The sequence below is a fragment of the Mchenga conophoros genome, linkage group LG3 (assembly GCF_057382185.1).
Source record: "Mchenga conophoros isolate Kocher_MC1m ecotype Shallow Benthic linkage group LG3, M_conophoros_male_GT1.1, whole genome shotgun sequence".
NCBI lineage: Eukaryota > Metazoa > Chordata > Actinopteri > Cichliformes > Cichlidae > Mchenga > Mchenga conophoros.
Window position 1 is genome coordinate 38,789,083 of NC_140528.1, and position 21,878 is coordinate 38,810,960.

At 39.6% G+C, this 21,878-nt stretch overlaps 1 long non-coding RNA gene across 1 annotated transcript in view; it reads right to left on the reverse strand.

Moving 5' to 3' along the window:
• Positions 1 to 7,298: 7,298 nt before the first annotated feature.
• Positions 7,299 to 21,878, reverse strand: part of LOC146578550 (uncharacterized) — a 38,494-nt gene continuing 23,914 nt past the window's right edge. The window contains exons 2-3 of the long non-coding RNA XR_014891492.1: positions 9,963 to 10,068; positions 7,299 to 9,508 (exon numbers count right to left, since the gene is read on the reverse strand). This is a non-coding gene — a long non-coding RNA (uncharacterized LOC146578550). The remainder of the gene's footprint in view (positions 9,509 to 9,962; positions 10,069 to 21,878) is intronic.

Consider the following 21,878-nt stretch of genomic DNA (forward strand, 5'->3'; position numbering starts at 1 on the left):
TCTCAGGAAAAGAGAGGAGCGATGCTGAGAATTGGAACAGCCTTTTTCGTAGTCCACACAGCTAACTCTCTCTGCTGAATATGTAAAAAATGTGTTACTGTGTTACATGCCTGAATGTTGCTCATGGTCTGATGGGAAATAATGTTTTCTATTCTTTAGCACATCGAACAGTCAGCCGTTCACAGAGTCCAGGTTTACAGATACCGATGTCGATTCATCGGTATCTGTTTGTAAACAGTTTGAACTTCTTGCCCTCAAACTCCAACTTTTCAAGGGCTATTTTATTACCATTGTGGGCTGTTATAGACCCCCCTCAGCTAGTAGTGAGGCTTTAGTTTCACTTAGTGAAAAACTATCTACTTTAGATTTTAATGAAATTGTGCTGGCCGGAGATTTCAACTGGGACTGGTTGTCCTCTGCCTCAGACAGTTTTAAATCCATGTGTGATTCATATAATCTCACACAACTAATTTACAGCACAACTCGTCCAAATCTTAAATGCCCAGAAAAGTCATCACTTATTGATTTATTTTTAACTAATATGCCGTATAAATATTCTCACACTGGGGTTTTCGCAAATGATATCAGTGACCACTGTGTGGTAGCTGTAGTCAGGCAATCGAAGCTCCCAAAATCAAGGCCACAGATAGCTTTTAAACGAGATTTTAAGCATTTCTGTGAGCAAGCTTTCTTTCATGATTTATGGGACTATAACTGGAGTAGAATCTACCTGATAACTGATCTTGAGCTGGCATGGAATTATTTTTATGATACTTTTATCAAAATTATAAATAAACATGCCCCTATCCGCAAATTTAGAATAAAATGCAGAAACAACCCTTGGTTTTCTCTTCAGCCATTTAATAATAGCTGTAATAAAATGTTATGGCCGACGGTGTTAAACGCTGCACTTCGGTCTAGCAGGGAAGATTTCAACTTTTCAATATGAATGAAGGCTGAAAACTGATTAGATTAATGATGATATTTTCTGTGCTTCTTCAAGTTTGTCACACCAAACATATTAAAGGATGATATAAGGTTCACAGGAAGAGGTTAATTAGACACACTTACTATTTTTCTTTATACTCTTTCTTTCTTGACATGTTTAATGTGATTACTATCAGAGGAGAAAATAAACCATATGTAGTTTAAAAACTTTTTATTTAATCAAACTGTAATGTTGTTGAACTCTGACGGATGTGTCTTTTAATCTTGTCAACAAATCCTTAATCACCTAAATGTGCCATTTATCATCTTGTAAAATGTTCCCTCTGCTTATGTTGCACATCTCCCCGGACACTCTCTGCTTCACCTGTCCTGTGCAGCTGGTCCAACCCCTGCCTGCCTCCTTAAACTGGGGTGTTTAAATCTCTTTACCTCTGTTGTGAACTTCACACAAAGTTTATGGTAACAAAATCAAACTGACGAGGATCTCGTTTGAAAAACACGCACTCACGAGACAAAATAAAAACAGACTGCTCAAAGCAAAAGCAGAGCCCTCACGGCTGGTAGTACAAAAACACAGTGACAATGTGCGTATTAGATACCCTCAGTGACAAAAGCATAAATATGAAAAAAGGTGGGATCACCAAGAATATCCTAAAAATGGCATTGAGGGGGGTGTTACAGTGAAAAAAACAAAAAGCAGCCAAATTTTCATCTGAAAATGTTGAATTTTAGTAAAAACAATGCTCTGTAGTTTGATACTGTTGTTACAGACAAAGCAGATGTTTAAAGCCTTTGGACGCTCATTTGAAATGCACTCATTCTCCTTATCAGCTGAAAACATTAAAGCCATAAAATGACTTTTTCGAACGGATAAAAACTATTGAACAACATCAATGTTGAGCCTGTTCCAAAATTTGAATGTACATGTGTTGAAGGTGCGGGTCTTGTTGAATTATTAAACATACTTTCTTTAATTCTTCGAGCCAAAAACAACAACTTTTAATTTTCTTCTGCTTGAGTATCGGCCTCGGGTAGCTCTACTTATCATTGCTGAGTCAGTTGTCTGTTTGTGCTACTTTTTTCAAGGAGCAGCGGATTACTGGTAAGGGTGACTTTATGTGTTTAGTTACTTAAGTGGAAGTACTGTGGAAAGTTTTACCTTACATACATAGATCTACCAGTACAGCTTCTGAGGTAACTGTTTACAAGATGTTATAATCTATCCGAAGGTTCTTTGCAATTTTACATTGATAAACATTATCCTTAACATATTTGGCCCACATAAAGTACCATGGCCATCACACTGTCATTTAGAAATGTTTAAATAACTCGTGTCCTAAGTCCTTCCATCAAACAGAAAAGAAAAAAAGTCGCGTGGTTCACTTTTATATCACAAAATGTTAGAAATATAAGTCGCTCATAACAAACTGAAAGGCTGGGAGTTTAAAATGCAAACCGATGGAAGCAGAAGTAGAAGACTATAATGTCACAGAGCACACGGTGTCTACTATTGTGTAGACATTTATAAACAAGAGCTTAATAAAGATGCTTAATTTATTCAGAAATAAACAGGTGGAGTGATCTTTATCAAAAGTAGATGTTGCATCTTTGGCTAAACCCCTGTACCCAAAAACTTTAAAAATCTACTGTGTGTGTGTAAGTAAAGCTGTGGATTTGACACCTCAGCATTGTGAAAGTGGGGAAACATGTTTCTGGCTGTGCATAAGATTTCTGCTTACATCTTAGAATCTCAGTTCTAAATGAAATTCAAATGCTTTTTTGTTTTTTCTATTATTTGACTTCTAAGGCACACACACACACACACACACACACACACACGAACAGCAACAACACAGAGAAGAAGAAGAGGGGGTCGTTTTACTACGCATCATAAAAACGCAATCATTCATCTTCCAACTGTATCTTTGTGTTCCGGCTTTAGAATCATTGGTTGTTTACTGAGCCGTACTTTGGGAGTCATACTGTTGTGATACTGGGGAGAAAAGGGTAAGGTTTGATAGACTAAACCCTTACATACATAACTTCAAAAGCTTAAAGAGTGTGTGAGACTGCTAGCTGTGTCGTTCAGCAATAAACTTATCTACAAACGTGTTAGTAAAGAGCGACTTGTACTTCTGTCTCATTAAGCAATGGTTTAATAAATTTCACTGCAAACTATAAAAGGAATCTGGATTTAAATAGAACATAGTAGTGATGGATTAAGTGCAGGAAACACTAGTATTAAGTGTCTATGGTACAAATCTCCTTCAACATTCACAATGACCAAAGGGAGGACTCTCAGTTGGTTGTGTTCAGGGAAAAAGCAGCTAAATACACTGAGACTGCTCCACATTGTTAGTGAGTTAACTCTGGATATCTGTAGGTTTGTCAAACTTGGAGTGAACAAAAGCAGAAAAACAGTAAAAGATGCAGACAGTGAAAGTCTGGTTTATTTCATGAACACAATGAAACATTTTACAGTCCACAGAGCAAAGTAGCATACATGATAAATAGATACACATAACACGGTCAGTGAGAAGTAAAACTCGTCATCTTACCACATGTTATATTCTGTAAACTTAAAATAAACCACAGAAATTAGAGTTTAGTGTTTTAAGTCATCTATTAAAAACATGAGTCAACTTTACTGAAATGACACTTTAACGATGCTTCATATCACAGTGTTTATGATGATAAAATGTGTTCTCTCATTAGCAGATGTCTGCGCTGTCACTTGTCATGAAAATGTCCTGAGCCAGGGTTCCTCTTCAATTACCATTGATCATTAATAGGATGCACAAAAAATTTGTCACATTATCCCCATAAACAACATGCTTTTATAGAAATCATTGTGACACAAATATTTAGATTCTTGATTCACAATGTGCATGAATTCAAAATCTTTAGAGTTTCATATTTATAAAGTATCGCAAAAAATACATTTATACCATTGTATGAGCTACTCTGTGTCCCTCTTGGATCCTCATTCCGAAAATTCAGGTATTTAAATAAAATGGTGAATTGGATAATGATGAGGAGCCACTTAGATACTAAAATGAGGTTTGATTAAATGAAACTCTTATGAACAGCTATGAATTCCACCTCTCTGCTGATGTGTTCCAAACAAACGATGCTTTCTACATGTCCATACTGTGTGCTAACCACCACTGTGTTTGGGAAAAATAAAAAGTTAAAACAATACAGTATACCTTGCGGCATTTGTGAAGTGCTGAGGAAAATACTATGTGTCTGATGGGGTTTTTTATATAGGTGGATTTGGTTTCAGTTGGCCTCTGAGATGCAGATATAAAGAACAGGTTGTAAAGAAAAAGGTGGAAAAACTATGGAACTACAGTTGGGATGTGTGTGCTGGGATGCTCTTGATAAAGGGAGCCGCTTTTATTGTTTTATGACTTCTTTTGTTGACTGTTGGGGGCCTAACTGTAACCCCCCTGTGTAACTGTTGCAGAGTTAAGAATCTGTGGTTTTTAGAGATCACAAGAAAAGTTTATTTCTAAAGGAATACCTGTTGTTTGTGGTGCTCTATTTAAAATTATTAGCCTCTGTGTCTTTTCGGAGAGCTAAAGAAAAGTGAGATGCTCCTAATGCAGTTAAATCATCTATGTGTAATCTTTGAGTCTTACTGTTACAGGGTGTTTGTGACTAGTAGATAATTAGAGGGCTAGTTGCATTAAAGGAACATTGGGGGTTCATACAGTGCTAGTGTGGCTAGGTGTGAATATGTGCTTTTAGAAGTATCACAGTTTATTTCTAAAGGGATACCTGTTGTTTGTGGTACTCAGTTTAAAAACTATTAGCCTCTGTGTCTTTCAGAGCGCTAAAGAATGTGAAATGCTCCTAAACTAGTTAAATTAAAAGTAAAATGCTCCTAAACTAGCTAAAATAAATCATCTGTGTCTAAATAACAGAGCGCTGAGACCTATACATCCCTTAAAAACTGTTTAATTAAAACATATAATAGTTTCATTAAATAAAACGCAGATTAAACACATGTGAACTCATATGACGCCTGAGCTCACAGTGCCTACTACAGGGGGACACGCACGCGTACATGCACTCACATGGATGCGCAGGGGGAAAGGGGAGGGGTACGGGTGTGGGGGCAAAAAAAGTGCCTTTATATTACTACTAACACTGATTCAGGGCAGACAATTAGTCATTTAAAACATTTCAATCAGTCCTTCACAAACAGGGAACAGTCTGTCTATTCTCTCCATCTGTCAGCTGCTGCTGGCTCTTCCTCCTCCTCTTCCTCACACACTGCTGAGCTTGTCCTGGTGGATCATCAGGGGTGCAAAGCCTTTATTCTTACAAGCTGGATGACTTGTAAGAATGAATGATGCTGCAAAGCATGAAAATGCCATTGGGTCTGCCGTGGTGGTTTACAGTTATCAATTCTTTTCAAATTTATTTTTTAGAAAAATCTAGAAAAATAAAAAGTGCATGCAAACCAGTAAACAAATTAAAAGAAACAAGTACTGTTGAGAAACTATGATATAAAAAAATTACAATTAAAATTCTCAACAACAAAAACAACTGGTGAATATACATGTAAACAACTTAACAATCCCTCAAAGTCACGTCACATGACAGCGTAACATCTAAACACAAGAGGGGGGAGGAGGAGCAAAGTCTGCCTGCTCTTCGCTGACACGGGAGCAGCGAGTCCGGCGACCTGGCTGTTTCGTCTTTGCCGAATGCACAGCATTGCAAACAAGAGCAGAAATTAAAGTAAAGAATTGATCTCACCAGGCTAGAATCGATCCGATACCAATGCTGACTTGGTATCGATTAATAACGCGATGAATAATGCAATATTGATTCATTAAATCCTGAATCGATTTCTAAATATAAATGTATTTTGCCAGAAACGCAGGGAGCTCAGAAATATATTTCAATGACCACCAAACAGCTAAAACAATAAATGAGAACAGGTGAACAGATTCCACATAAAGACGTGAACACAAAGCGCGCGCATATGGAAAAAAAATAGTAAAAACATATATGATTTACTCATGAAAGTGGCCACTTTCTCATTACTTTCATTTTTTTTTTTTAGTAAGTATACAAAACATACAAATTTCATTTTATAATTTTTCAAGGGATCTTATATGTGTTTTCACTCTTGTATGCTTTTCATACAAGTTTCATACAAGACAGATAAAAACTTTATAAGATTTATATATATCTTTTCCATATGGGCGGACCCGATGCATCAGTGACATGTCGCCTTTCTCAGCTGACGACATGAACACGGACACGCCGTCGGGGCAGAAAGTCAACATCTCACTGATTCTGAGCTGCAGCTTTTATTCCTCTTCGACCAAAAGAAAGTTTCATTTTTGCTGTTTAATAAATTTTTTTTTAATTATGCCAAATTGAAAAACGCATAGCTTGCTGTTTTTCTGTGTTTTATCCTCAGTTACTTTGAAACAGTTACTGAGTCAAAATTGAATTTAATCAAATCGCTTATAGAAATCAGCGATGATACCCAGCCCTAGTGAGTAGCCTAAGCCCAAAAGAAGTGGATGTAGCTGTGGGTAATGAGAAAAGATGAAAAGGTTGATAACACATTATATGCAGTAAATACACTGCCCAAGTGTCCCCTCTCCCCACTGCCTGTCAATAAAGAACTTTGTGTTGACAAGATTGTTAGGTAATCATTTACAAATCTATAATGTCCGCATGGACAGCGTTAACTGATGAGGTTGAAAAATTCAATACTCAAAAGTTTACTCTTCAGCCACCACGCTTCTACCATCTGCTGTTTTTTGTTGTTTTTTTAAAACTAGTTACAGTCAAAGCTGCGCTATGAATTCTGGGATATGTTGGGCGGCGAATGATACACCTGACTCATCCTTCAAGTCCAAGGGAAATGAAGGGCGCATTTCTGGCCACATTTGGAATTGGGACAGCCTTCATCACGTCGCTGTGGTGTAATCAGCCTCCAAATGGGGTCTCAAAATTGTACCAAAAACTCTGTACCTCCCTCCATCCAACCACACACTTCTTTGGGTTTGCCATCAGCCCTGCCTGCCTCAGGGAATCCGGGACTGTGACCAACCACTGCACATGCTCCACTGAGGTATCACTATGAATGACAACATCATCCAGGTAGGAAACAGCATATGCAGTGTGAGCACGCAGCTATCGCTACAGGAAGTGCTGAAAAATGGCCGGGGCTTCAAACAAGCCAAACGGAAGTGTGACGAATTGGTACGAACCACACAGAGTGGAGGAGGCCGTTTTTGTCTTTGGACTCTGCAGACAAGGGAATCTGCCAATCAGCTGCGTTTCAAATTGGTGCTCCATGAGAGTCGTGCACACGGGCAGTTGGGAGAACACATCTGCAAAGCGCTGTTGCAATGCAGGAACATATGCTTTATTGGAATTTGTGAGATGTTATTCACAATGCATCTTAAATACACTCTCTAAAAACGTCATGCCCACAGCACGTTTTTGAGAAAAATCAAATATTTTGGTCCTTGAAGATCATTTCAGAGTTTTTAATGAGCTGCAGGAACCCTGTTCTGTGTGAGTGGAGAACAGCCAAGTCTCCTCCTGTGATAAACCTCCACATGTACCACTGAAAACAGTTAAATTAGTTTGAATCTGAAATCATGGCTCAAACTAGTTGTTCTGAGACCATTTCTTCATTTTCACACCAAACTGTTTAATAAGACAAACTTTACACAGAGTTCATCAAATATAACTAACACTTTAATATTATCAGGATTTCATCATACAAACTTCAAATCAACAGGGAAACAGCTGCAGAACATGTGGATCAAAATGAATTCATTAAAAAAAAACATCATGTGGACTTCAAGGATACAGTAAATACACTAAAGTGAAAGCAGGAGCCGAAAATTTGAAGGAATCTGAATTAAGTAAAAGTAGTCACCTGTGATCTTTAAAATGGTCCTGATGTGTGCTGCTGTTTTTAACTTTCAACATTTCTTTGCTGCCACTGTGAATATGAATGTGGTCTTTGCCTAATTAAATAAAGGTTACACTGACTCACTGCTTCATCTTCAGGTACAAACTGGTATTACATGGAAGTACAGCCCAAAACCAGTTTAGCTTGAGTTTCTTTTTTCTGGACATAAAGTCACAGCAGGTGTTGTTTCAAAGCTGGTGGACAGATTTAGTTCATTTTGGAGGTTTTAAGAGCAACTGCTGTGAAAAGTTTTGGGAGAAAATGATTTAAGAGAAGATTTTACCACAGCAAAAGATTAAATATGAATGTGAATGAAATTTAACTTAGGTAACACATAAAATGAATACAACTGCTAAACACTACTGTGTCCTAAGGGAACAAAGACTAAAATGTAACAGGGATAAAATTTTAGAGAATTAAAATCCCTCAAAGGAAAAATAATAAACTTGATATGCATATCTATACATGCAGCTTCCTAAATGTAACATTCAGAATTATTCACTGCAGCTCCAGAAATCAGAGCTACCTCATCAGATCCAAGTGTGGCATCAGCTGACACTCTTTACAGGAGATTCCACCTGAACTCTGTGGAGCCTGATATCAAGGTTTTTAAGTCTGAGCCTGAAACCAGAAGAGGATCTTTCTCTCTCTTCAGATTCATTGTGATCCAGTGATTTCAGTCCTGCATGATCAGGCTGATGTTTGCACAGAGCAGATAATGAATGAATGTTTTTGCACGTTGGTAACAGTGAAACAGTTTATTTACAGCGTGGGATCGTTTGTGTTCGGAGTATGAACTGAGATTCCTGAAGCTCTTGTCACACTGGTCACAGCTGAAGTTCACTTCCATGTGTGTACGTTCATGTTTGTTATGTTTGTTTGGTGTTTTTTCAGCTGATGAGGATATTTAAAAGACTTTCCACACAAGTGACAGTTGTACGCTTTAACTCCACTGTGGATGAGTTTGTGTGTTTTTAAGCTTCCAGCCTGGGTAAAAGACTTTCCACACAACTCACAGCTGTAAGGTTTAACTCCACTGTGGATGAGTTTGTGTGTTTTTAAGTCTCCAGCCTGGGTAAAAGACTTTCCACACAAGTTACATCTGTACGCTTTAACTCCACTGTGGATGAGTTGGTGAGTTTTTAAGTTTCCAGCCTGGGTAAAAGACTTTCCACACAAGTCACAGCTGTAAGGTTTAACTCCACTGTGGATGAGTTGGTGTCTTTTTAAGACTCCAGCCTGGGTAAAAGACTTTCCACACTAGTCACAGGTGTAAATTTTAACTCCACTGTGGATGACTTGGTGTGTTTTTAGGCTTTTAGCCCAGGTAAAAGACTTTCCACACAAGTCACAACTGTTCGCTTTAACTCCACTGTGGATGAGTTGGTGTGTTTTTAGGCTTTTAGCCAGGGTAAAGGACTTTCCACACAACTCACAGCTGTAAGGTTTAACTCCACTGTGGATGACTTGGTGTATTTTTAAGCTTCCAGCTCGGGTAAAATCCTTCCCACACTCATCACAGCTGTAGGTTTTCTCTCCCTTTCTTCTGTGAGGTTTGTCGGCCTCCTGAGAGCGCTGACTTCTTGCTCCATGTTGGTCCTGCAGTGACAGAGATACAAACAGAGGCAGTGAGTGAAATGCAGTCGTGGAACAAACTGACACTCCCTCCATTGGTGGAATTTAATGTGAGAACAAACACATTGTTGGTGTGTTTCCACCACCTTCTGGTGATAGTATCACATTACAATGATGTGCTACAATGAGAGTTGTAATGAAAATGACATTATTGAAGAAATATTGATCAGCAGAGAAACTCTTTTACTTCAGAAAAAAATCAGAGTTCAACTGATGATATTGTTGTTTCAATGTGTGTAGAGAAAATATGATCTTTGTATTTTCTTGTAACTTCTGTGGTTTTTGGTTGTGAATGTAGATTCTGTATATATGGAGGAGCCCAGGATGGAAAAGATAAAGCTGCTGTTAACAGGTTTTTAAAAACCAACAAGCTGTACACACAGTTTCAATAACAGAGTAACTGTGATGTTTTTCTCACCTTTTGTGTTGAAGTCATTGTTTCCTCTGTAGTGGCTGAGCTGAGTCCAAATGGCTGAAATTTATCCTCTGCTGCACCACCAGACTCTTCTCCTCCTGTTACTCAGCTGGGACACAAAAAGTATATATATATGTATTTTATCCCTGACAAAAAGAAGCAGAGCAAATAAACATGACTAAAGTCCTCAGTGACAACAATACCTATGAAGCTTCAAGGTGAAACCCCAGAAGCAACTACAAAAAGAAAGTCATCAGTTGCCTACAAGAACTTGAAAGGGAAAAACCACTGACCCCTCCTGCACATCACCGCCTTTACCCAGGGGATGCTACACCCTGTCTATATGGACTTCCATAGCTCCACAAAGACGGAGTTCCGATCAGTCTCAATGGTAGCAGTATAAACTCAGCCACCTACAAGATTTCAAGCACCTCATTACCATCCTAGGGGAGCTAGGATGGTAATGAGGACTTTAAAAAACATTTCGAAACTCACTTTGTTAATGTGGAATTCTAAAATTATTTTACAAATGGAGCACGCCCTCCACCTCTACCATTGGTCTGGGGAGAGTTGAAAAATGAACAATCGGGGGAAGGAGTTCCGAGAAAGAAGAAAACTCACCGCATCCAAGCCAAGTTTCCATCAGGAATATAAAATCCAGTCCCGACGAGATATAAAAGTCATTTAGGATGAAAGTCTGCCGATCAGCTGATCACTGATCAGTTTCATGATTGAAGTAGCAACAGGAGAGGGAGGGGGGAGAAGTCGCTCCATATATCGGTTGTTAAGCTTAGTGTGGGAATGCTTTCTTGCTTTCTCCGGGACAGCTTTCTCTGAGATGAAATGCTAGTTTTGCAGCGAGCCTCCAAATGCTCCACCAGACCACCGACAGCTCTCTTACGCCACAGCTGCTCTATCACTTGACGCATGCTGCGCCGATGTGCTATGGTTATGAGCTGGGTTACGCTATGTCACAAGGTTTTGTGAAGTGCTTTTGTGATATTTAAAGGATCGTATTAAATTTTGTATTTCTTTTCAATAACCGATCAAGTAATTTAGGTGAGTATCGGACCAATACGTAATATCGGATCTGTCCATCTCAAATCTCAACTGCAGGGGCAGAATAATCCCCTAGTCTGTGGAAAAACATATCTCAGGGCAGTCTACCCCTGAGATTGAAGCAAGAAGAGGAGAAAGAACGCAGAGAATCACCCAACACGGAAGACACTGAGTGTTACAATTACAACAGAGGTTCTAATTTTAGTACAGAGAGAAGAAGGAGACACAGCTGAAGATGGTTTTGTGGGAGAGCAAAACACACTTTGTCATGGTCCTGGGTCATTTTGACCCAGCGTTTTGTGTTTCCTTGAAGTTCATTTTTGTGCCTTGTGTTTATTCTGATTTTGTACTAGTTTAGGGTTGAACCTAAAGTTTGGTGTATATTCAGCCCTACCGGTGTCTGTCCTTGGTGCTCTGTTCATGTCCACGTGTTGTGTTGTAAATCAGTCTGTGTGTTTCCTGCTTTAATCAATCAATCAATCAATCTTTATTTATAAAGCACTTTTCATACAAAAAAAAATGTAGCACAAAGTGCTTTACATAGTTAAAAGCAGCCCACCCTCCAACTCACTCCCCACACTCTCATTAACATAAATGATGTGAATACACACATATCCCCCCCCCCCCCACACACACACACACACACGCACACTTAAAGAGTAAAAATTGGGCTGGGCTCGCATGAGCCAAGTGAGGAAACACTATAACAGGGAGCCGTCTGCACCGGGAGCCGGTCACAGACCGCAGCCTCCAGGCTGGGCACACAGCAGGAGGGAGGCCAAGGAGCCCCCCAGCCAGGCTGAGAGGACCCCCAGAAACCCAGCAGCCACAGTCGATCACAGCCCCGGTGCAGAGAGCGCCCTCTGAGGAAACACTGGAGATATGACACAATAGGATATATACAGGGTAAAATGATAAAATAAATAAGAACAGGATACAATATAGATATAAATATAAATAGAGTAAGAAGATTAAAAAATGAATAAGAATAAAATCAATAAATATTAGGTAAAGTCTAAATTAATAATAGAATAACAGGATAGAATAAATAAGCATAAAATAAATAAACGTTAAGTAAAAGCTAAATTAAAAAGGTGGGTCTTGAGCCTGTTCTTAAAAACATGTACGTTCTCTGCGGCCCTGAGCTCCTCCGGCAGGCTGTTCCACAGACGAGGACCATACCACTGAAAAGCTGCCTCTCCGTGAGTATGTGTCCTGACTTTAGGGACAATCAAAAGGCCAGTACCAGAGGACCTCAGGGTCTGCGAGGGTTCGTATGGTAAAAGCAGATCTGAGAGATAAGGCCCAAGACCATTAAGACATTTAAAAACCAATAAAAGAACTTTAAAATCGATCCTGAAACACACGGGGAGCCAGTGCAGCGATTCTAAAACCAGTGTAATGTGGGCCCGCCCTCTGGTCTTCGTCAGAACACGAGCTGCAGAGTTTTGCAAAAGTTGTAAAGTTGAAATATTCTTCTTAGGAAGACCAGAGAGCAGGGCATTATAGTAATCAATGCGACTGGTAATAAAAGCATGCATCAGCATCTCCGTGTTGGCCCGAGAGAGAATAGGGCGGACTCTGGCTATATTTTTTAGATGATAAAATCCAATTTTGGTTACATGTTTTTAACATGTGGGATAAAACCAAGCTCAGAGTCAAAAATAACACCCAGGTTTTTTACTTGTAGCGAAGGACATAGTGAAAATGCCTCTAATTTAGACAAGAGTTTCTCTCTCTGAGCCTCGGGACCGACAATTAAAACTTCAGTCTTGTCCTGGTTAAGTTGTAAAAAGTTTTCTGCCATCCAAGATCGTATATCTAAGATACAGTTAAAAAGGGCATCCATTGGTCTGGTGTCATCAGGAGACACGGAGATGTACAGCTGCGTGTCATCAGCGTAACTGTGAAAGTTCACTCCATGCCTCCTGATGACACCGCCGAGAGGGAGCATATACAAATTAAAAAGTACAGGGCCTAAAACTGACCTTTGAGGCACACCACATGTCATTCTATGGATCTTAGAGGAGCATGTATCCATACTCACCATAAAAGTTCTGTCAGAGAGATAGGAAGTGAACCAGTTATGTACAGCACCAGAGAGGCCCACCATGTGTTTCAGTCTGTTTAAAAGAATAGCGTGGTCTACTGTATCAAAGGCTGCGCTTAGATCCAGTAGCACCAGGACTGAGAGCTTTTGGGCGTCCCAGTTACATCTAAGATCATTTAAAACCTTTAGGAGAGCAGTCTCTGTGCTGTCGTTCACCCTAAATCCAGACTGGAATATCTCCAGGATCTGTCTATCATTGAGAAAAACAGTAATCTGAGTAAAAACAAGTTTTTCTAAGATTTTACTTAAAAATGGTAAGTTGGATACAGGTCTGTAGTTATTAAAATCATTACAATCCAAATTGCTCTTCTTCAGAAGGGGTCTCACCACCGCCGTTTTAAAGGCAGCAGGGAAGACACCCAACTGAAGAGAGCAATTCATCATGTATAAAAGCTCAGCCTCAAAAAATCCATAAAGTGTTTTAAAGAGTGAAGAAGGGATTGGATCTAAAAGACATGTGGTGGGTCTCACTGTGGAGAAAACTTTCTTAAGGTTCTCAGCATTAACCAGGACAAAGCTGTCCAGTGTCTCCTCAGGTACAATCGAGCCCTCAGATGTGTTTACAAACATATCGCGATTAGATAAAATATCAGATCTGATGGCGCTGAAGGCTCGTGTTCTGGATTTCCTGTTCTATTCTGACGGTCTGTGTCTGTTGTCATTGTGTTCAGCTTGTGTCCTCCAGTCATCATGTGTAATCAGATCAGCTGTTCTTCCCTCCTGTGTGCGATTACCCGATTACCTTGTGTATGTGTGTATGTGTGTGTGTATATATAGTGGGTGTCGGTCTGTGTTCGTTGTCGGCTCATCTGCATTTCATCCGTGTATCTCTGCGTTTTTGGTATCCTCCGTCAGTCTGCGTCTCTCTGCCTTTCACCCCGTGTCCTGAGGATTTCTAGTTGCTCTTTAGTTTTCCCAGTTTAGGTTTCCGTTAGTATGTCTCATGATTCGTTGTCTGTTCCTGCCACTGTCACCTGTAAATAAACTTTCACTCATATCATCAGTCGGCTGTCTGCATTTTGGGTCCTCCTTTTCCTCCACACCACACGGCTCAACCCGCCAACCGTGACACACTTAGCCAGATTAGTGTGTTTAGTATGGGACTGACACTGTAGACCATATTTTAATGGAATAGACGTGGACTACATTGAAGTGGAAACACCAGCTGAATAGTGTGAGTGTAGCCTGAGGCTATGTCCACACTAATGCGTTTTTGTTTGAAAATGTATTGTTTTCTCTCCATTTTGGCATCTGGTCCACACTGAGACGGCGTTTACGCTGGTGGAAAGCGCAGTGGTTTCAAAACGCTCTTGAAAACAAATACATCTGAAAACGGTGGATTTGCGTTGCAGAGTGGAAACGTTCTAAAACGATGACGCATGCTAACCTTATGATGCAGTCATGTGACCAATTAAACTAAGATAGCGGAGGGCATTATACAGCAGTTGTTTTGTTTGCTCTCAATTTTGACAGTCCTATTAAAGATTCATATCAGTCTTTACATGCTCCAGATTTCTTGAAATTATTTAACTCTGAATCACTTATGCAACTTTTTACTTTTGTGTTACTCACAGCAACAAGTCCACCTCACTGTTAGTCCATTTAAAAAACTGTGCTTTTCCTCAACATTTTGCTGCCACGTTTCAAAGAGCCGGTGTTCTGGGAATCCAGACATACCATCTGGGAGACCTGACATACCATCCTACCCGTTGTTTCAGCACATGCGCCAAACCATCCTACCTTTGTTAATCTGAGCTACAAGCATACTTTAACAGCTAAAATTCGGTGGCGAACCATCCTACCTTTGTCAATAACAGCTAGAAACATACTCTGATGGGTAAAATTAAGTGCCAAACCATGATACCTTTGTGAATGTTACCTACAAGCATACTTTAACGGGTAAAATTAAGTGGCAAACTGTCCTGGCTTTTTGAATATGAGCTACAATCATACTCTGATGGGCAAAGTTAAGTGGCAAAGTGTCATAACTACTTAAATTTGTGCTGGGATTACTCTGTGACAGCAGAAATGTGCATAAACTACTTACGGTAGGAAGTTTTGCCAAAGTAGGATTGTTTGTCAGAACACCAGAAAGTAAATAAGCAGCAGACAGAAATGAGGCAGGTCAAATCTTCTTGCGTTTCACACATGCGCAGTACTGGCACGTAGGAGTGGGTGATATAAACGATATACGATAGAAACTATATAAATTTGCTAACATAGCTGTGTCTGTTGCCATCACGTAGCACAACATTATATACCAGGTAGTCCAACTTCAGTAACCCTGCAAACGCCACTGCTGTTTAGTTTTCTGTCTTCATTTATGTTGGAAGTGGTAGCAGAGCTGTACGTTTTAATTAGTTTCAAAAATCTCTCAGTCAGAACATGGTATGAAATGTTTAGGTGGAAACTAGCGAGCTAACTTCCTGTTAACTTCTAACTCTGTTAAATTTAATAAATTCTGTTTTCATGGATGTAAAACTTAATTGTTACACCCGATAAAGCAGCAATGCTGATGATTTAATTAAAGACGAAAGAATTTAGACCGTTTTTAACTCTTAGTGTTCTTTTGACTTTGGGACCTGAAGCGGACGGAGTTTTGGACCCAGATTACTCCGCGAAGCTCCTCACTATGGCAGCCGTAATGCTCTGACAATCCATCAAGCAGTGCGGCTTACCAAAGTTGTACTAAAACATTTTTTAACAGATTTCTGCAGCCCAAATCGGTTCGAGGTCAGTAAGCAAAACCAGAATTCACACATTAGGCACACTCTCAATTTTTGAGAAAATTAAAGGATTTTAAGTGTGCCTTATAGTGTGGAAAATACGTTATACAGAAGAAAAGAATATATCGTGATATATATCGTTAATGCACATGCTTCAAATGATATCGCGATATGAATTTTAGGCCATATCGCCCAGCCCTACTGGCAAGTAAGGATTTTTGGCCATTTCAATGTGGACGCGCAACGCTGTGAAAACAACTGAAAATGCTAGTGTGGACACGAAATGTTTTCAGAAGAGAACGCCGTTTTCCAATCTATCCGAGCTAGTGTGGATGCAGCCTCACTCAATAAACTATGAACAGATACCGAGGAGAGCAGCAGAAGACCTCATCCAGGAGCTGTTGGAGTACGATTCTTTTTGATGGTAGCAATCAGGCGGAGACTTTTACTGCATTTAACCTTCAGTTACTCTTTATATAGTTAGGTAGGACTCAGACCATGTTTCTTTTTAGCAGAAAAACATCACACCCAGGTAACCTGCAGTGTTGAAAACGTCTTTTCCGACGATGTTTGCTACTCTACAATCTGTCCTACTCTGTAGTAAAATCAGCCACATCTGACCGTCCTGTTGCTCCCATTGAAATGTTGTAGAGCCATTTTTGGGAGCATTTCAAGTTGCTATACATCAATACAACCACTACAGCCTAAATTTTAATAATATGCTTGCATTAAGAGCATAGCAATCACATAAATTGCAAAAAAGTGCAATAAACTACAAAGAAATTGAAAATCGTATTTGATTTTTTAAGATATATTTCTAGTTAGAGAAATTTAAGAGGCTTATCCCTCAAAATTGAAAATACAAAAAAGTTGCACAAAATAGTTTCCCACCACGGGAAATTTTTTTTAAGTGTCTTCATAGTTTTATTTTTGAAATACACCAATTTCTATACACTGCAGGAAAAACGAAAATAAATATTATAATGCAAATTTGCAAAAAAGCAGCATATGCATCAAAATAAACTATTTCCAGCAGTGCAATATGAGTCCTAAGCATCCCAGAAACGACACAGAAAGCCATAAAGTCAAAGATAACTTTTAAAAACATGATGGTAAAAAACTACATTTCCGCAAAATGACATCACTTCCGGTTTCAGGCAGGTCATGCGATAGTTCGTGCTGATGGACGTAGGAAGTGTTACGAACAGCTGATCGGATCGGCAAAGCGTGTTTCTGGAATATTATGTTTTTGTTGCTGCAAGTGCTTTTTATGCAGTTTTTGCAAAGCTATATGTGAAAGGAAACTGTGACCTAGGACAAGCTGATGGCATAAGATGTAAGTACAACTCCTCCGGTTTCATATGCAAAAAAAATTATTGCGCTAGCTTACGTGGTTGCAGAGCTACCGGGATTTAAAAATAGTTACGCAAAACAGAGCGCGCCCGCTCCGACCGGCTCTAAAGGGTTAAACTCTCTTAAATTAACTTCCAATAAAAAAGGTTTATCATTGATAGAAATTCATTCAGAAATGTTTAACGAATGAGCTGTCACAACTTTCAAGTACAAAGTTGTTATGAAGTCTGTCACATTCCCCCCTTTTTTTTCTTTTGTTAGCCTTTATTTATTTATCCTTCTTATTTCATTGTACTGTATATTGTTACTCTTATTTGCCTTGTATGTCTACTGTACAAACTGAACTGAAATGAGTGACTGTTCGCTTTATAATTTCAATAAAGTTTGGGGAAAAAAAAAACAACCTCTTCGGCCGCTCCCTTCTGCCGTATTTTGCGGCAAAATTATCCACACCCACCGCCGCGCTATGAATTGTGGGATATATGGGACCACGAAGCGTGCACCGGACCACGCTTGATATTTGGGGAAATCGACGGCGCATTTGGAGTATTGTCCCAATTTGAAGTACACTTCGAATTGGGACAGCCGTCGTCGCGTGGCGGTGAGGTAATGGTACTTAAAATGCGTACTTCAAGGGTGCAGACCCTGAATTGGGACACAGCCTCTATCCAATTGTTCAGTCTGACGTCACTAGCAGTGTCTGGACCTAAACTCCGCTGCAGGTCCATATATCAAACGATTACTATGGCATTACTGAGAGTTGAAAAACTGTCTAAAGTCTTTCATCTTTAATAAAATGATCAGCGTTCTGCTCTACCAGGTGTAACAATTGAGTTTAACATCCAGGCATCTATGAAAACGGAATTTATGACATTTAATGGAGTTAGAAGTTAGCAGGGAGTAAGCTCGCTAGCTTCTATCTAAATACAATATAGCATGTCCTGACTGCGGGGTTTTGGAAACAAATTCAAACTTACAGCTCTGTTATCACTTCCAACATAAATGAAGACGGGAAACTAAACAGCAGTGACGTTTGTAGGGTTACTGAAGTTTGGCTAGCTGGTGTATAATGATGTGCTACGTGACCGCTAGCGACACAGCTATGTTAGCATAATATAAACAAGCTAACTTTTTTTTCCACTCAATAAAAGTTAACGTGAGTGTTCTCGGTGGTCATGAACAAATGTAATCGCATGGCAGGATGTTGTAAAGGGACCAAACTTCAGCCAGGAGAACAACTGAGATAATCCATCCACAATACGAGGTTAGTCCTTCATATACTGCTGCATGGGATGGGCTGTAGCTACATCCTAAGGTTTTAAAAACTGAGCTTAAATAAATGATTAGCGGTAATGAAAGCCGAGGGAGGTCAACAGTGATCACTGACTGTTTTAGGAGCTTTTTGAGATCAAATAGAAGAAAATACAAAACATTAAACAGGTTAACAACACAAAAGCCATATTAAACGCAGACTACTTTAGGCCCGGAAGTAGGATTCGTCGCGTCATCACTGAACAACCGGATTATTCACCATGGGTTGCCCTTCCCCAGGCTTGTACCTGTGGCTTCCTGTCCTGGGGGTGGGGGTTGACTGTTCTTGGTGGGGGTTGGTTGTTCTCCTGCCCTGCAGCCCATCCTTTTGTTCATATTCCAAGACTAATTTTCTATATGTATTCTTACCCCCTAGCAACCGCCATTTCATAATGTTCCAAGCAATTACAAACTCTACAGTCTGTCTAACTCCAGTGTATATCAAGCAATCTATTATTCTGAACAGAGCTAAACTCAACATAAACTGAACCCACATTAAAGTTAGCTCGGTGCTTACCTTTAGATGAGCCCACAAAAAGCCGAGAGAAACTCCGTGATGAAGGTGGAAGTCTTTCCAAACACAGGAAACAGATCAGGGAGCAGAGACCCACGTGGTTCACGCTGATCTAAACTGCAATCCAGGAGACAAGGGTGTGCAGATCGATGCAGGTATCGATCCAAACGTTGATAGTGGTATATGTTCCTGTAAGTTCACTACTTTACTCACGTTTCATGAAAAAGCAGCTCTCTCTGCTGGACTCCACTCCTGCACAGACACTTTGCTCCGCCCCCTTTTCCCGGCTCTGCTGTGATTTGTGGCTGTGCGGTCACATGACTCAGTGTCACAAGGTAACCACATGGAGTGTTATTTCAAAATTAGCGCCAATCTCCTTTCTAGTGATGGTAAATTTGATTCTTTTTACTGAATCGAGTTTGAATGAGTCACTCACCAAAGCGAAACGAATTTTTGAGTCATTTGATTCACTGAGTCAGTTGACCAGAGAGTGCAAAAATGTACATTTTCACTCAAACTTAATTTGTTTCTCTTTTCATGTAAATCCTACTGCTAAGATGAGTGATTCTAAAACAAAAAAACTATTTTATAGAGCAAAAAAGAGCAAAACATTTCTAAAATTAAGCAATTTCCTATCAAAATTTCTTAATAAACATTTATTTTGTTTATTTTTATTTTATTAGTATTTTCCTTAAATGTGTCAAATATATATTTTCTCATCTAAATGTCCACTGAGCTGTGAGCCAGTGGGCGGTAATGCGCCTTAACATTGGTTGCCAACCAAGAAGAAGAAAAAGCTGTGAGCCAGGAGGGAGGGGGTGAGCGAGTCCTGAGTGATTCGCTTATGCTTACGATTCAGCACAGGAGGGAGGGGCTTAGTGAGTCCTGAGTGATTCGCTTACGCTTACGATTCAGCACAGGAGGGAGGGGGTTAGTGAGTCCTGAGTGATTTGCTTACCCTACGATTCAGCACAGGAAGGGAGGGGATGAGTAGCTCAAATGTGCTGTTAGCATGTTAGCAGAGCGATGCTACTGTGAACTGAGGAGCTATTGTCTTGATGTGAGCTTCTACTCAGGGGTTTTTCTTCCAGTTCAGAGCAGAAATTATTTTGTTAAGATACTGGATGTTGTGTTTTTCTCCACAATTTTAATTATAAGCTAGATATATTGCTGCTAACAGCAACAGAGATGAGTCAGTTGGGCTTGTGAATCATGATTCATGAGTCAGTAAAGTGATTCTCGAGTATTGAACAATTCGTTCATGATTCGCGCATCACTACTCCTTTCCCTAAACTCTTTCCTTGGCCTTGAGCAAAACGTCATCGTGAGAGGGAGAATTGCTAAGGACTCAGGGAAAGAGAGGAGCGATGCTGAGAATTAGAACAGCCTTTTTTTAGTAGTGCACACAGCTAACTCTCTCTGCTGAATATGTAAAAAAATAAAAGTGTTACTGTGTTACATGCCTAAATGTTGCTCATGGTCTGATGAGAAATAATGTTTTCTATGAAAAGGGAAAAAAAACCCAACAACGCTTGGACACTGCTATCATGTGGTGCCTACACAAACGCAAAGCAGGAGATAAAGCATAGCTGAATATGTTTCCAAACCAACTTCATTCTAAGCCAAAGACTAGAAAATATGGTGAAGCATATCTTCCCTTTGGTTTCACCTGCACAAGTGCCAAGGTAGGTCAAATAATATCAGGCTGATCCTGCCACGATTTGTTCCCCCTGTTCAAATCAAGGAAAAACAGTATCCCACAGCTGTTCATGTTTTTAAACCCATTTTGCACAGAGAGGCTTTTTTTTTAAATTTATTGATAGCAATGTTGAATATTATTACACAGGAAAAAAACAACTACATGGAAAATAATTACACCGTGATTCCTCTGCCTTTCTAAATAGAGGGACAGTAACTGCGTGTTTATATGTAAGCGTGTAAAACCTTAAGATAGAGACAAAATACTGTTAATCTGACTATCTGCCATTCCTCTCATGTAAGCAATAACGTGGCGCACAGCGTGACATGAAAAGAGGCACATACCTTTAACGTTGCATGACAAACAGAACAGTTGTTCACTGTTGTTCCTGTTCAAACAGGACGTTGCATTCCTCGTCCACACATAAAGGTAAAAAATGAGTTAAAAACATCTCCGTTTTCGGTGATTCAAAACACCGTTTACGTGTGGACGAAACAGCTGCATTTTCAAAAATACCCATGTAGGTGTGGACGTAGCGTAAAATAGTTAGTAGTTTATTTTATTATTACCTGCAGATTACTTGTATTTGCTTAATTTTTTTTAATAAATGTTTGAGGTGTGAAATAAACCACAATTGAGCAAAATATGGGTGTGTGTGGTTGGAGGATGTGTTAGTGCGTGTGTGTGTGTGTGAACTCGCGAGGGGGGGGGGAGCGCGAACATTTTTCTGTAAAACAAAGGGAGGCCCAGTCAAAAAAGTTTGGGAACCACTGCTTTAGCACATCGAACAGTCGGCCATTCACAGAGTCCAGGTTTAAAGAATGAAATCGTTTGCACTGATGCATCTCTCCTCTGGATAAATCTGTTCAATGACAAAAAGACTGAGGTGATGGTTTTTGGTAGCCCTAAATGTGTATTTAGATGCCAGCTGATGACTGTCCCTTAATGTAATCAGAACTGAGCATAAACATAAAAGAGATTGTGCTTGTGCTGTAGCAGCACCAAAACGGTGGAACAATCTGCGTTTACAGATAAGACAGGCCTCTTCTGTTTGTTTGTTTGTTTGTTTGTTTGTTATTATTTGATTCTATGCTGTTTTATCTTGTTTTAAATATAGGGCTGTTTCAATTTTGATGTTTTTTGTTTT